Source organism: Lissotriton helveticus, chromosome 8 (assembly GCF_964261635.1).
Source record: "Lissotriton helveticus chromosome 8, aLisHel1.1, whole genome shotgun sequence".
Taxonomy (NCBI): domain Eukaryota; kingdom Metazoa; phylum Chordata; class Amphibia; order Caudata; family Salamandridae; genus Lissotriton; species Lissotriton helveticus.
Window position 1 is genome coordinate 1,170,838,944 of NC_136069.1, and position 14,794 is coordinate 1,170,853,737.

Below are 14,794 nucleotides of genomic sequence, written 5' to 3' on the forward strand. Positions count from 1 at the left end.
TGCAAGCTGATTGTCTTGGTGCAGAACTAAACAGAGTCAACATGGCACACATCCCTGTGTGCCATGCCCACAAAAACACTGCCCTGGCATACCTCAGTCACCCCTCTACCTGGGTGCACTATGCAAGTGGTGTGGGCACACGTGCATGAACCCTGTGCCCCTACAGTAGCCAGGGCCATACCTGGGCACTGTAAGTGCAGTGATGCTTTTAAGAGTATATGGTGCTGGGAGGGTGTCATTACGAACTCCACAGCACCACAATGGCTACACTGAAGACTGAGAAGTTTGGTATCAAACTTCTCAGCACATTAAAACCACACTGATGCCATTGTGGGATTTAATGTAAAATGCACTACAGAGGGCATCTTAGAGATGCCCCCTGAAACCTAACCAACTACCAGTGTCCTGGCTGAGACATGTTGCTGGACCCCTGGGTGGAGAGCCGTCTGATCTCCTGGGTCTGCAACAATGCACATCCTGGGACGAGGTGCTAGGTCTCCTCCCCAGGAAGTGCAGGGGAGCTTCAAAGGCATGCCGCCTTTGTGAGCTTCTCCAGGCCACTTGCTGTACTCAGCAACTGGCCCCCACCGGTTCTGACCCCCACTCTGGCGGGAAGACAGGCGGGAAAAACAAAGGAAGGGAAGGGGGTGTGCCAGTCTCTGCCAACCCCACCCCTCAGGTGGGGGAGGCGAGGTAATGCACAATTCCGGGCTCTCGCCATCTTGAGGATGGGGAGCCCAGCCCAATCAGAGATAGGCGCCTGCCCCCCCTCCCACACGAGAGGAGCAGGATAGGGGTTGTACTCACCCCAGGACAGGGATTCATTGGTCCCTGCCCCTGACCTACCTGGAACGCCCCTAAATTTAGTATTAAGGGGCACCCTGAACCTTCCTTCCTCAGATCCCGATACCGAAACAAGCAAGAAGAACAAGAAACAAGAAGACCTGCTGTGCAGCTGCTAAGAAGAGGACAACACCAACTGACTTGGTCCCAGCCCTACAGGACTGTCGACCCTCAAACCTGCTCCTGCTAAAACCTGGCGCCTTCAGTGGTCAGCAACCTCAAAAAAACCGGAGGACCGGACTGCCTTGTGACTCTACCAAGACTGGGACTCCCATGAGCAGTGGTTCTGCTCAAACAAGCAACACCCCTGGTGCCAGCCAGGAACCGCGAATCTAGCACACACTGCACCCGCTGAGCCCATCCTGTGCCTGAGTGGACAAAGACCACGAGAACGTCCCCCCCGCGATTGTGACCACGAATCCAGTGCCCAATGACCCTCCTCGACGACCCAGATGACGCCTGCAGCCTCACAACAAGGGACCCCTCCAACCGCGACCAGCTGAGGGTAAGATTTCCCGACGTCAAAAGACCCCCCTGCACCCGGCGCCCCATGGCCCTCTGTGTCCAACTCCTGGGTGTCTACCTATCCTCCAAGATCCCTGTGGTTCTGAAAATTCTGGATTCATGTAATCGTCCTGGACTCGAGAAATTAAACTTCGTCGAAACATGACGAATTTGGTATCAAAAGACTGAGAATGACGAGCATGTCATGTACAAATGTTTTCAGCATATTCGGGTGGCGATTTCACCTCGAAATCGTCATTCACGTCCTGAACCCTTGGCCTCCATTTAAGTGTTGCCCTTTACATAGGCCTTAATCCAGCTGAATTCAATTCCACAAGGACACATACTCCTTAATCGACTTTTCTATGACCTGTGCAAGTTGGAACCATTGCCCCAGGCCGAACTCGTTAGGTCAGTTCCACTCTCAGTGGCCGAGCAAGATAGCATCAAGGCTCAACAAGCCATAAAACCATTTAAGCGCGCACACCTGCCGTATCTTGCTCACATCTGTCTCTACTCTTTTTGCTTCACTTACTTTATGGTTGGGAGGTGCCTGTTTTATTGGGGGTCCACCGATATCTGATGAAATGTTGGGCCTCGCCGAGTGATTTGTTGTGGGCAGCACGACGTGAAATATGTACATGTCATCATGACTCTGCTTTTCCTTTGTAACCAAAACCTGTAAATGATATATTTCAAATTCGAAGAATGTTTGCCTGAAGCCGAATATTCTGTATAAAGAGAGAAGCCTGACTTTGTAAATTCGAGCAGTCTCCTGAGAATATACTTCCCCGTGTGTTGTACTTCTAGGACACTTGTTACCTTGGTTGCAGCCAATAAATCGATCTTTGACTTCACCTAGAAGACTGAGTTTCTGTGGTCTGGATCAGGAAGAACCCAAGGTCTCTGGGTGTACCCTGACACCGCTGGGTTACCGGTTCTGTGCCGGTTCTTAAAAACCCAGTACCTCAGCTGGCGCCCAACGTTTGGGGCGATTCCAGTGGTACCAGTCAGCCAGAGGTTCGTGAGGAGCTTCGTGTGAAAATTCCGGAGGACGGCCAACCACCTCATCGACACCTGCATGTCGACGTGGTCCGAAGGTCTTTGCTGCGAGGTTCCCCGCTTCCCGACGGCTACAAAGGACTGCTGCCCTGGCTATCGCCCTGATTTGGACCCTTGAAGTTTGGTAGAGCGAAACACTAAGACGAGTCTTCGGGTGACGTCATCGATATCTCAGTTAAGTATAAGTGGAGCGTCTCCCAGTCCTTAGTTGGTCTTAGTCTTGGGTATCCTTTGGGATAATTATTGGTACTTGCAAGCACCAAAACCGAAGGACTCGTGTTTTCACGAGAAAAATCGTAATCGATAATCCTTTGAAGTTTGGAACTAGACTAGAGAGCGACGATGCCTAGACTTAGACTTGGAAATTTGTTTTGTCTTGGTTATAATAATAGGGACTCCCGATTGGAGGACTCCTGTCCGGTTCCTCCGGTTGGAACTCCAACTTACGAGTTATATGTGAAACATGGGGTAGGCCCCATCACATACAACGAAGTATGGATCAAATACACCAGGAAAGATGGTGTTTTAAAATGGCCCCAATATGGTAGTTTTGATACTGAAATCTTAGATAACCTTGAAGTTAAACTGTTCAAAAAGAAAGCCCGGCCGGCAATGTTTGACTCTTTCCGCCTATGGCGTAAGGAGGCCAAACAAAAGGAAATTAAATTAGCTAAGAAAAATAAGAGAGAAGGAGGACTTTCAGTAATGCAAGCCGCTATGCAATTTAAAGACGATGAGGAAGAGCAGTTGCACAGGCAACGTAAAATGGCAATAGATAAATGTTATCCAGTTTTGCCGTCTCTTCAGCAAGAGGCAGCCAAAGAGCGTGAAAAGGATCCGTTAATGTCACATTTGTTAAGTTCGCCACCCCCCTATGCGCAAAATGCCACGGCACCCCCACAACCTTTAGTTGTGCAACCTGCGCCTCCTATTCCTCCGCAGCACTCACCAGCTGTTCTCCAGCTGGCTCCTGTCCCTATGGTGCAGCCTCCTCAAGGCCCACCGATCACACCTGTTTCACCTGTGCTTTCTACGATTTTGCCTAGTGTACTTTCTACTTCTCCTAATGCTCCCTCTACGATTTTGCCTAGTGCCCCTTCTATTTCTCCTGATGCCTCCTCTGGTGGTATCGCTGCCTCTGCCTTATCTCACCCCGTTCTTCCTTCAGTTTCACCTTCCATTCGGCAGAAAATGGCCAGCACTGTCACTAACCTTCTTTCACCTCTTTTTGGGTCGCCTACCACGACCCCTAAAATGGAACGAAGACAGTTGCGAAGTCGACTGCCTGACTATCAAGAGAGAGACTCACTGAATCGTTTAGCACGAAAATGGGTTATGGACACCGTAAAGTATGATGTAGAGTCTGTCATGGAAGTCTTCCATCAATGGGAAGCACCGATGCAGAGATATGTTTTTGAACAGATGTGCGTTTTCCTTTGTGAGGATTTGGAAGACAATGATTTAGAATGCATCCCGCAGGAATTGTGTCGTGTACGGTTCAGGTTTGGAGAGGGCATGATTGTAGGTCCCGATGTAGAGCAAGCGGTTGAAATATTGTTATCATACCGGAGTAAGGGGAGTAGTTCTGGATCACAATCTGAGCCTAGTGCGTCTAGTAGGAAAAAGGCGTGACAATACCCCATGAGAGAAGTCCCCCCACAATGGAGAGAGGGCGACACGACTGTTAACCCACCCATTCTGCCACACTTTCAGCGTGTATGGGTACATGTCCCATGGAAGCGAGCTGAAGTTTTAGCGCTCAAACAGACATTACCTGATCCGCGTAAAAATCCTGCAGGATATTACAAAGAGTTGTCACAGACTGCTGGGTCATGTATAATGAATTTAGCCGATATCGACATGTTATTTGGGAATGTTGTTCCACAGCCTTTATGGGGTAAAATTCGTCATACAGATCATGATCAGGAATTAGGTGACTCATGGGCTAATATTGCTGCAGCAGATGCCCGACAAGTTGGTGGTGCTAAGCCTGAGCCTTTGATAGCAGAACTCCCTGGTAGAATAGTTGATTACATGAAAACGATAATGCCTGCAATACGTGTAAATTGGGATAAGTTATCCGCATGCAAGCAAAAGAAAGAGGAAACAGTCTCAGATTTCTTCACCAGGTTTGAAGAGACATTTGTCGACCACAGCGGTCAAGATATGACCACAGAAGGTGGTCAGAGATTGTTTGTCGATAAATTCGTGCATAATCTGCTTCCAGAATTGTGTAAAAAGTTAAAGGATTCAGAAAGTTCTTGGGCAGTCTCATCTTCGGCGCAGATATTGGCTACTGCACAATATTACGAAAATAGAGACAAGGACGAGAAAGAGTAGAAAAGAAAACTAAAGAGCTGAAAACGAAGGTTTTGCTACAGCAAGCATATCCGCCACGTGGTGGTGGTAATCAAAATAACAATGGTCAGAATAACTATCCGAATAATTTTCAGCACCCTCAACAGTATCAGAGGAACTCACAAAGAGTCGAGTACACTCAGCCACGTGTCCATGTAGGCCCCAACCAGTGTTCGTATTGCAAGGAAGAGGGTCATTTCAAGTATAGTTGTCCTATTTTGTTACAACGTGCAAATGGTGTTTCTGGTGTAAGAGGTCGTGGTGTTCAGCAAGCACCTAGAGGTAGAGGACGTGGAAACGTCCCCCAGAACGCACGTCCCCTTCCACACAAAATTCTATGAATAGATTTGATCAGCAGAACAACGCATCTGACAGGACAGCTCAATACTATGTTGATGATTACTACACAGAAGATGAATATTTGGAGGGTAATGAATGCTAGGACAGCCAAAGACAAAGAGAGGGAGTTGTTTCCGTTCCAGTAGATCAGAGTGGACCTTACGTTGAGGTGATTACATCAGGTGTGTCAGAGCCTTTTCTGTTGGATACTGGTGCTACAAAGAGTTCTATTATGCACTCCAAACTCCCTGGCGCATCTTTGTCTGGCGAAATGAACGTTTCTGTAGGTTTTTCTGGCGCCCCAGTTAGGAATCCGATTTCTGACCCTTTGTCTCTCTGTTGGTCCTTGCGAATTCGAAGCACCCCTCATTCTGACAACAGGTTGTGGTGAAAACTTGCTAGGATTGGATTTGTTAAAAAGATTGTATGCGACTTTGTACTGTTCTCCTTCAGGAGTGCAACTTACTTTAGGTAAGAAAGTGGTTTCTCCCATGTATTTGTCGAGGGATAAACTTCCAGCAGAATTGTCGTTTCTTCCAGATATTCTTTGGGCTACTGGTCCTAATGATGTAGGCCTTTTAGAAATTCCACCATATGTTGTAACATTGAAAGCCAACGTTAAAATGCCACGAATTCCCCAATACAAAATCTCGAGTGAAGGTGAAAAAGCTTTGCTAGCGATCGTTTACGAATTGATTAAAAAGGATGTGATTGAAGAAACACGAGGCAACGTTTGCAATAGTCCTGTTCTGCCTGTTTTAAAACTAACTGACCCTTCTCAGCCACCTGTGTACAGATTCGTGATTGATCTTAGAGAGGTGAATAAAATAGTTGTGCCACAATTCCCAGTTGTCCCCGACATTACATTATTGACTATGATTCCAGCTTCTGCCTCTTGGTTTTCGGTGATGGATCTGAAGAATGCTTTCTTCAGCATCCCGATTGCTGAGGAGAGCAGGGATTTTTTCCCTTCAGTTTAGGAGGTTGCAGCTTCCGCTTTAAACGCGCTCCCCAGGGCTACTGTGAAAGTCCATCAATATACAGTCAAGCTCTAAAAACACAGCTTGATACTATTGTTTTACCTGAAGGTGCTACTCTTGTACAGTATGTGGATGATTTGCTCATTGCTGCAGACACTGAGGAAATTTGTAAAAAGGCAACGCTGTCATTATTACGTCATCTGTGTGATCTTCATCACAAGGTGTCACTTTCCAAACTGCAATATTGCCGACAAGAAGTGACCTACCTAGGTCACCTCTTATCGAAGGAGGGAAGGAAACTGACCCCAGAAAGAATTCAGGCAATAGCGAAATTGAATGTGCCACGAACACAGAGAGAAGTGCGTGCTTTCTTGGGCATTACATCGTACTGTAGACAGTGGATTCCAAATTTTTCGTTATTGGCCAAACCTTTGGTGGCATTAACGTGCAAAAATACACCCAATCCCATTCCTTGGTCTGAAGAGTGTCAGAAAAGTTTTCTCGAATTGCGCACAGCATTGTGTTCGGCTCCTGTGTTAGGTACCCCCGACTACAGTAAGCCTTTCACATTATATGTCCAAGAGAAGGAGGGCTGTGCATTGTCTGTGTTGACTCAGTTGTTTGGAGCTAGGCAGCGTCCATGTGCCTATTTTTCGTCGACTTTGGATCGGGTAGCTAAAGCATTGCCAAGTTGTTTAAGAGCCACAGCAGCAGCAGCTGTTTCTATTCGACAGTCTGCTGGTCTAGTAATGAATAATACACTAGTCGTGATGGTTCCACATGCAGTGGACACGTTGTTAAATAGAACCAAGACACAGCACTTAACTAGTGCTCGACTGTCCAGTTACGAATTGACATTATTAGCGAGTCATGTGCACATAAAAAGGTGCAGCACCTTAAACTTAGCTACATTGTTGCCAATTGCAGAGGAATCAGAACAGCACGATTGTTTTCTCAGAACAGAGGAAGAGACGAAAGGGAGAGTAGATTTATCCGATACTCCTCTTGCTGAATGTGATGGTACATTATGGGTGGATGGTTCATGCTTTAAGCTCCCGAGTTGTGACACAACTGCAGCATATGCTGTTACGACTTTGCATACAGTTGTTGAAGCTGCACGTGTCCCACATAATTCGGCTCAAGCAGCAGAATTAATTGCACTCACGAGAGCATGTGTATTGTCCAAGGGAATGAAAGTGACTATCTACACTGATAGTCAGTATGCATTTGGAGTGGCTCACAGTTTTGGGCGATTGTGGAGAGAACGTGGATTCCTGACGTCGCATGGAGCTAAGATTCAGCATGATCAGTTGGTGAATGAGTTTCTTGAATCACTGACCTTGCCCCTGCAAATGGCGATTGTGAAATGTAGTGCTCACAAGAAGGTGACTGATGATGTTGGTCGTGGAAATGCATTTGCTGATGAGATTGCGAAAGAAACTGCAAAGAATGTAATGAGCCGAATGTATGTTGCAGGCCCTGCAAGATGGACTGGTGATGTTGGAATGTGTGAAGACACAATAGAGAGTGTGAAGTCCATTCAAGCTGAGGCCACAGAGGAAGAATTGAGCACGTGGAGAGAAAGTACGGGTAGAATGGATGCAAATGGTTGCTGGATTGAATTATCAGAGCATCAGAGATGGTTGTTACCCGATGCATATGTGCTTGCAGTGGTTACAATGGCTCATGGAATGGCTCATATCAGCGTGAAAGGGATTTGTGAGTTGTTGGCCCCAGTATGGAAGAATTCAGGGATTCCCAAATGTGCAGAGAATGTTGTCAAGAATTGCATGGTATGTCTGAAACACAATCCTGGTAGGGGAACCCCAACTCCAGCTGGTCATTTTGCACCTCCTACGTATCCGTTCGAGGTTTTGCAGCTAGATTTCATCCACATGGAGAGGTGCAACAACTTAAAATACGTACTCGTTGTTGTTTGTGCCTTCTCAAGATGGGTAGAAGCCTATCCCCTAAAAGACAATGCTGCCTTGTCCACAGCGAAAGCCCTTGTGAAAGAGTACTTCCCCAGGTTCGGAATGCCTAGAATGGTCTGGTCTGATAATGGAAGTGAATTTGTGGGTCGTGTGATGAAGAGAGTGTGTGAAGGGCTAGGTATTCGGCAGAAGTTCCACGCTGCAAATCACCCCCAATCAGCTGGATTAGTAGAATGTTACAATGGCACTTTAAAACTTAAACTGGCCAAAATCCAAGCGAGCACAGGTCTTAAATGGCCTGACGCTCTACCCTTAGCACTCCTGTCCACTAGAATGACTGTGCATTCACGAGTGAAACTTAGTCCATATGAAATAGTTTTTGGCCGGCCAGCCAACATATGGGGAGTGCCTAGACCCACTAAGTTCAGCGAGCTAGAACACCCTATTTTGCTTAATTATCTGTATGAATTGACGGCTAAATTGCGTGTTTTGCATCAACAGGTCCACAACACCCTGCCTCAGGTTTCTGAGACTCTGGGTCACGCCATTGACCCTGGTTCCTGGGTACTTGTCAGGAACTTCCAAAGAACGAAGAACGACCAGCCCAGGTGGACCGGGCCTCATCTCGTCCTTCTGTCTACAAGGTCAGCCGTTCGGGTGGAGGGGAAGGCCAACTGGGTCCACGGGATCCATTGTAAGAAAATACCTTTCCCTCCGCCCTATGACCAGTGGGTCCAGAAGGGTGTCGCTGACCCAGAACCTGATACCGTGTCACATGCCGTCCCTTTTCATGACTTACCTGTAAAAAGAACTGACTCTGAACAAGAAAATGAGAACATTTCGCACAAGGCTGTGCCACCATTCAAGCTATTGAACACTACAGAACCTGACCTTTTGTTCCAGGATCAGACAATACCAGGGAAACAACTATACAATTTGAGACCGAGAAAAACGAACTAATAAAACAATTTCCTTTGCAATTTGAGACTAAGAGACTAATAAAACAGATATACCCTTTCCCCCCCAAGTACCATTTTTGAAAGTGCAGCTCTCCCATCTAGGAAACTTGCTTATTTTTTTGTTTTTCGAACCGCCATCCGGGTTCCGCTGCTAGGGCCGCGGTTGATTAAAGTCTTTGGGGTGCAGCTGGCGACGTTAGGTCGGTAGTTCTGGTTGGTCCAAGGGAGTTGCCCTAGACTGACAGAAGCATCCCTTAGCAGAGGCAACCTCCCACCGCGGGCAGCACTTTAGAGAGGATGGAGTTTCCCGATGTGGAGAGACCTGCCAAACGGATGAATTTTAAGCACAAATTGTGCAACGTGATGACGAGGAAAAGTTTTATAATATTGTGTATTTTTATGCTATTCAGTGTAATGGTATTTTTGATCAGCTATGTTTTACTTTCTTTTCGTGTAACATTTGCACCCACTGCATCACCCATACCTCCTCCTACTGTTTCCTCTCATTCTTTCCACCCTCTGCCTGACCACGAATCAAATAGGAGATTGGAGTTCATCAATAACTCCTTTGTTCAGTTGTTACACCAACACCAACTTGTAATGAACAAAACTAACTGTTGGGTGTGCGGTCTTATGCCTCACACCACGGATAAAGGTATCCCTTATCTGGTCCTGCCATTCAGTCACAATGGTTCTGTATGGGCATATAGGACAATGTTCATATATGCACACGAAATCTACCCCCTGCATTCTGTAACAGACAATCCTAGGAAAAGTGCTCTAGTCAAGGGTATAGTAGACATGATTAAGGAAGGTGTTTCTTATGAGACTATCCCGAGAGATGAGACGCTATTATACATAGGATGGAACATGACTGGATATGGAGCTACTCTGAGTGAGAAACAGCAAGCCAAGAGATCATTCCCGATCTGGATTGTACCCCATCAGGGTCATCTGTGTCTGCAAGGTAATGGCACGAATCCCAGGGCTCAGTTAGGGAAGAGTGTCTGTACTGAAACGTATGTTTTTGGATCTCAGACTTTCCCCGCGGTTTTAGCAGCTAAGGGTACCTATTTCATCTGCCACGATAGAGCCTATACATGGTTGCCCCCTGACTTTACGGGCTCATGTTTTGTTTCCTTTCTGTTGCCTCCCACCTACACAGCAGCGGCAGACTACCACAGGACAAGGATAGTTAGAGGTGTTTTGAGTGCAGAAGACACTGCAGGTCAAGAATTTGGGGACTTTGCAAAGGGTTTTCTGCCGTTCTGGGGATCCATGGCTAACAGCAGGAACATTAGGCAATTGACAAGGGTAGTTGAGTCCACCGTGATTGAAACTGCTGGTGCCCTTAGTAACTTGACTGCTGAGCTCCAGTCGGATCGACTTATGACCCTTCAGAACAGGGTCGCTCTAGATGTCATACTTGCAGACCGAGGTGGGGTATGCAGATTGATCCAATCGAGTTGTTGCGTTTTCATCCCAGATAACGCTCCAACGGTGTACCAGGCCATCTCCAAACTACATAAGATTTCCGAATCTATTCATGTGGACAAAGGAGATTGGTCGTTAATGGGATGGTTCTGGGAACTGATATCCGCCTGGGGATGGAAAATTCTGATGGTCATTGGGATGGTCTTAGCCATTCTCTTCCTGTTCTGTCTGTGCATACAGTGTGCTCCTGCAATATGTGGCCTCTGTGTTACCTCAGGTGTAAGGAAGCCTGTGTCAAGAGATGAACTAAGTACTAGAATGATGTTACAGCAACATCTCAATGACTTTAGGAATATAGATCTGGACTCAGATTAACATGAGGATAGATTAATTGCCTATGTAAGGGCAAAAGGAGGGTTTGTGGTTCTGAAAATTCTGGATTCATGTAATCGTCCTGAACTCGAGAAATTAAACTTCGTCGAAACATGACGAATTTGGTATCAAAAGACCGAGAATGACTAGCATGTCATGTACAAATGTTTTCAGCATATTCGGGTGACGATTTCACCTCGAAATCGTCATTCACGTCCTGAACCCTTGGCCTCCATTTAAGTGTTGCCCTTTACATAGGCCTTAATCCAGCTGAATTCAATTCCACAAGGACACATACTCCTTAATCGACTTTTCTATGACCTGTGCAAGTTGGGAACCATTGCCCCAGGCCGAACTCGTTAGGTCAGTTCCCCTCCCAGTGGCCGAGCAAGATAGCATCAAGGCTCAACAAGCTATAAAACCATTTCAGCACGCACACCTGCCGTATCTTGCTCACATCTGTCTCTACTCTTTTTGCTTCACTTACTTTATGGTTGGGAGGTGTCTGTTTTATTGGGGGTCCACCGATATCTGATGAAATGTTGGGCCTCGCCGAGTGATTTGTTGTGGGCAGCACGACGTGAAATATGTACATGTCATCATGACTCTGCTTTTCCTTTGTAACCAAAACCTGTAAATGATATATTTCAAATTCGAAGAATGTTTGCCTGAAGTCGAATATTCTGTATAAAGAGAGAAGCCTGACTTTATAAATTCGAGCAGTCTCCTGAGAATATACTTCCCCATGTGTTGTACTTCTAGGACACTTGTTACCTTGGTTGCAGCCAATAAATCGATCTTTGACTTCACCTAGAAGACTGAGTTTCTGTGGTCTGGATCAGGAAGAACCCGAGGTCTCTGGGTGTACCCTGACACCGCTGGGTTACCGGTTCTGTGCCAGTTCTTAAAAACCCAGTACCTCAGCCCAACTTACCTCTCAAAGTGGTGGTCGCACCTGAAGAATCTCCGTCTCTGAGCCTGCAGCCTTTGTTCAACTTCCAACTTTCAGTTTTCAGTTTGAATAGCATTGAGCGCCCGACGGCTCAAAAGCACCCTGCACCCAGCCGCCCGAATGCCCCTGGGAGTGCAACCTCTGTCCTAATCTACTTCCCTATTTGCCCTGAGCAAGTGACCAGGAGCCCAGCTCCCACAGCCGCGTGGTGGCCTGCTTGCCAGCAGCCACCAACCACAGGCCCCCTGCCTCCCACAGGCTAACATTGGGCCTAACGAACAAGTTACTTACCTTCGGTAACGCTTTTTCTGGTAGATACTATATCTGCCTGTGGATTCCTCACTTTGTGAATATCCCCTTGCGTCAGCAACATTCGGAAATTCTTTTTGTAGCTTCGCGCCGACGTGGATCCGGACGTCACAGAGGCACGGCACCGCTCGCGACTCCGCTGACGTCACCGACGCCTATAATAGGCCCACGCCGGCGCGATGACATCAGTTCCGCCCTTTTTTCCGTGCCTTCGAGGCACACGGACGGACCGATGACAGTAGACATATACACAGTATACGCAGTATAGAAATCAAGGTAACACACACAGTGTAAAGCAAATGCAATGAAACATTTGAAATAAACAACTCCTTGACAATAAAATAATACATTATAGAAACTTCTGGCATAGAAGAGTGGACAACGGGGAGGCGGGTGGGTCAGTGAGGAATCCACAGGCAGATATAGTATCTACCAGAAAAAGCGTTACCGAAGGTAAGTAACTTGTTCTTCTGATAGATACATCTGCCGTGTGGATTCCTCACCTTGTGAATAGAGTCCCACAGCAGTCCCCACTCCCGGAGGAGGGTGTCCACTCTTCTAGACCAGGAAATCCTGAAGGACAGAGCGTGCAAAATGACCTTCCCCCTCACCTCGGAATCCAAGCAGTAATGCTTCGCGAAAGTGTGGAGGGAAGACCAAGTTGCCGCTCTACAAATATCCTCAACAGGCACACCTCTAGCCAACGCTGAGGTTGATGATTTAGCTCTCGTAGAATGAGCCCTAATACCCTCTGGAGGTTCCTTACCGGCCAAAGAGTAGCAGATCTTAATACAGAGGACGATCCATCTTGACAAAGTCCTCTTATGGACCGCTCTTCCTTTCTTGCAGCCAGCAAAGCCAATAAAGAGCTGGTCATCCAAACGACAGTCTTTAGTCCTGTCCAGGTAAAAAGACACCGCCCTCTTGGGGTCAAGACGGTGTAATCTCTCCTCCTCCTTGGAAGGGTGTGGGGGAGGATAAAAGGTAGGAAGGGTAATGGATTGACCAAGGTGGAAAGAAGTCACCACCTTTGGCAGAAAAGCAGCCCTGGTCCTAAGAACCATTCTATCAGCATGAATGGACTAGAAAGGGGGCTTGTGACTAAGAGCTTGAAGCTCACTTACCCTCCTTGCCGAAGATATTGCAACGAGGAAAACCGTTTTGAAAGTCAGAAGCCTCATAGGACATTTGTGAAGAGGCTCAAAAGGAGCACCCATTAAAAATGTCAACACAAGATTTAAATCCCACTGAGGCACAATAAAAGGGGTAGGAGGGAACTTATTCGTGAGGCCCTTCAAAAACCTTACAACTATAGGAGATTTAAAAAGGGAAGGCTGGTCAGGCAAACAGATAAAAGCCGACAGCGCAGAAAGATAACCCTTCACCGTGGCAACAGCAAGCCTTTGCTGTGCCAGAGAAAGGGCAAACTGGAGAACATCAGATAAATGGGCCCTCAAAGGGTCTATAGACTTCTCCCTGCACCAAGTAACAAATTTAGACCACCTATAAGAATAGATGGACTTAGTGGAGTCACGCCTGGCTGACAAAATGACATCCACCACATCTTGAGGGAGAGAAAAAGAAATCAGGTTGCCCCGTTCAATCTCCAGGCATGAAGGTGTAAGGTCTGGAGGTGGGGGTGTAGAACCTGCCCCTCCATCTGAGAGAGGAGATCTGCCCTGTGAGGGAGACGGAGCGGCGGGTGAGAGGAGAGGTGGAGAAGGTCTGAATACCACACCCTTCTTGGCCAATCCGGGGCGATCAGTATGACTTGGGCCCGGTCTTGGCGAATTTTCCTCAGAACCCGAGGAATCAAAGGTATGGGAGGAAACGCGTAAAGGAGTTGCGAGCTCCAACTCAACTGAAACGCGTCCCCCAAGGCTCCTTGCATCGGATACTGGAGACTGCAGAATGACAGGCAGTGAGCATTCTCGCGAGTGGCGAACAGGTCCACCCGAGGAGTCCCCCACATCTGAAAGATGTTGTGAACTACCCCCGGATGGAGCCTCCACTCGTGATCGGCAGAGAACTGCCGACTGAGACTGTCTGCACGAACGTTCTGAACTCCGGCCAGATGATTTGCCATCAGACAAATCCGATGGTCCTGAACCCAGGACCAGAGACGCAGAGCCTCTCTGCAGAGACACTGCGACCCTACTCCTCCCTGCTTGTTGATGTACCACATCGCGGTCGTGTTGATCGTCAGGACCTGAACAGACTGACCGCGAAGGGAAGGGAGGAAGGCCTTGAGCGCCAGACGTATCGCCCGCAATTCTAAAAGGTTGATGTGAAGCAACCTTTCCTCCGGAGACCAAAGACCCTTGACCTCCAGGTCTCCCAGATGAGCACCCCACCCGAGAGTGGACGCATCCGATATCACTGTGGCAACCGATGGAGGAATCTGAAAAGGCTTCCCTTGAGACAGATTGCCTTCCACGCTCCACCAAGACAGATCCGCTGCAGTTTCTCTGGAGATCTTCACTGACTCCCCGAGATCTCCGTTGTGCTGATACCACTGCCTGCGGAGGCACCACTGGAGCGCCCTCATATGCCAGCGTGCATGGTTGACCAACAGAATGCATGAAGCCATCAGACCGAGCAGGCGAAGGACCTTCAGGACTGGAACGACCGCCCCATTGTAAAACAAAGGAATCATTTCCTGTATGTCGCGAATCCTTTGAGGAGGAGGGAATGCACGACACACAGTAGTGTCCAGTACCGCACCTATGAACAGGTTGCGCTGTGAGG

General features: G+C 47.6%; 1 protein-coding gene across 2 annotated transcripts in view; it reads right to left on the reverse strand.

Annotated features, from left to right (window-relative positions):
* TPP2 (tripeptidyl peptidase 2) overlaps positions 1-14,794 on the reverse strand; it is a 596,335-nt gene that overhangs the window by 169,492 nt on the left and 412,049 nt on the right. The gene's annotated exons all lie outside the window — the stretch shown is intronic.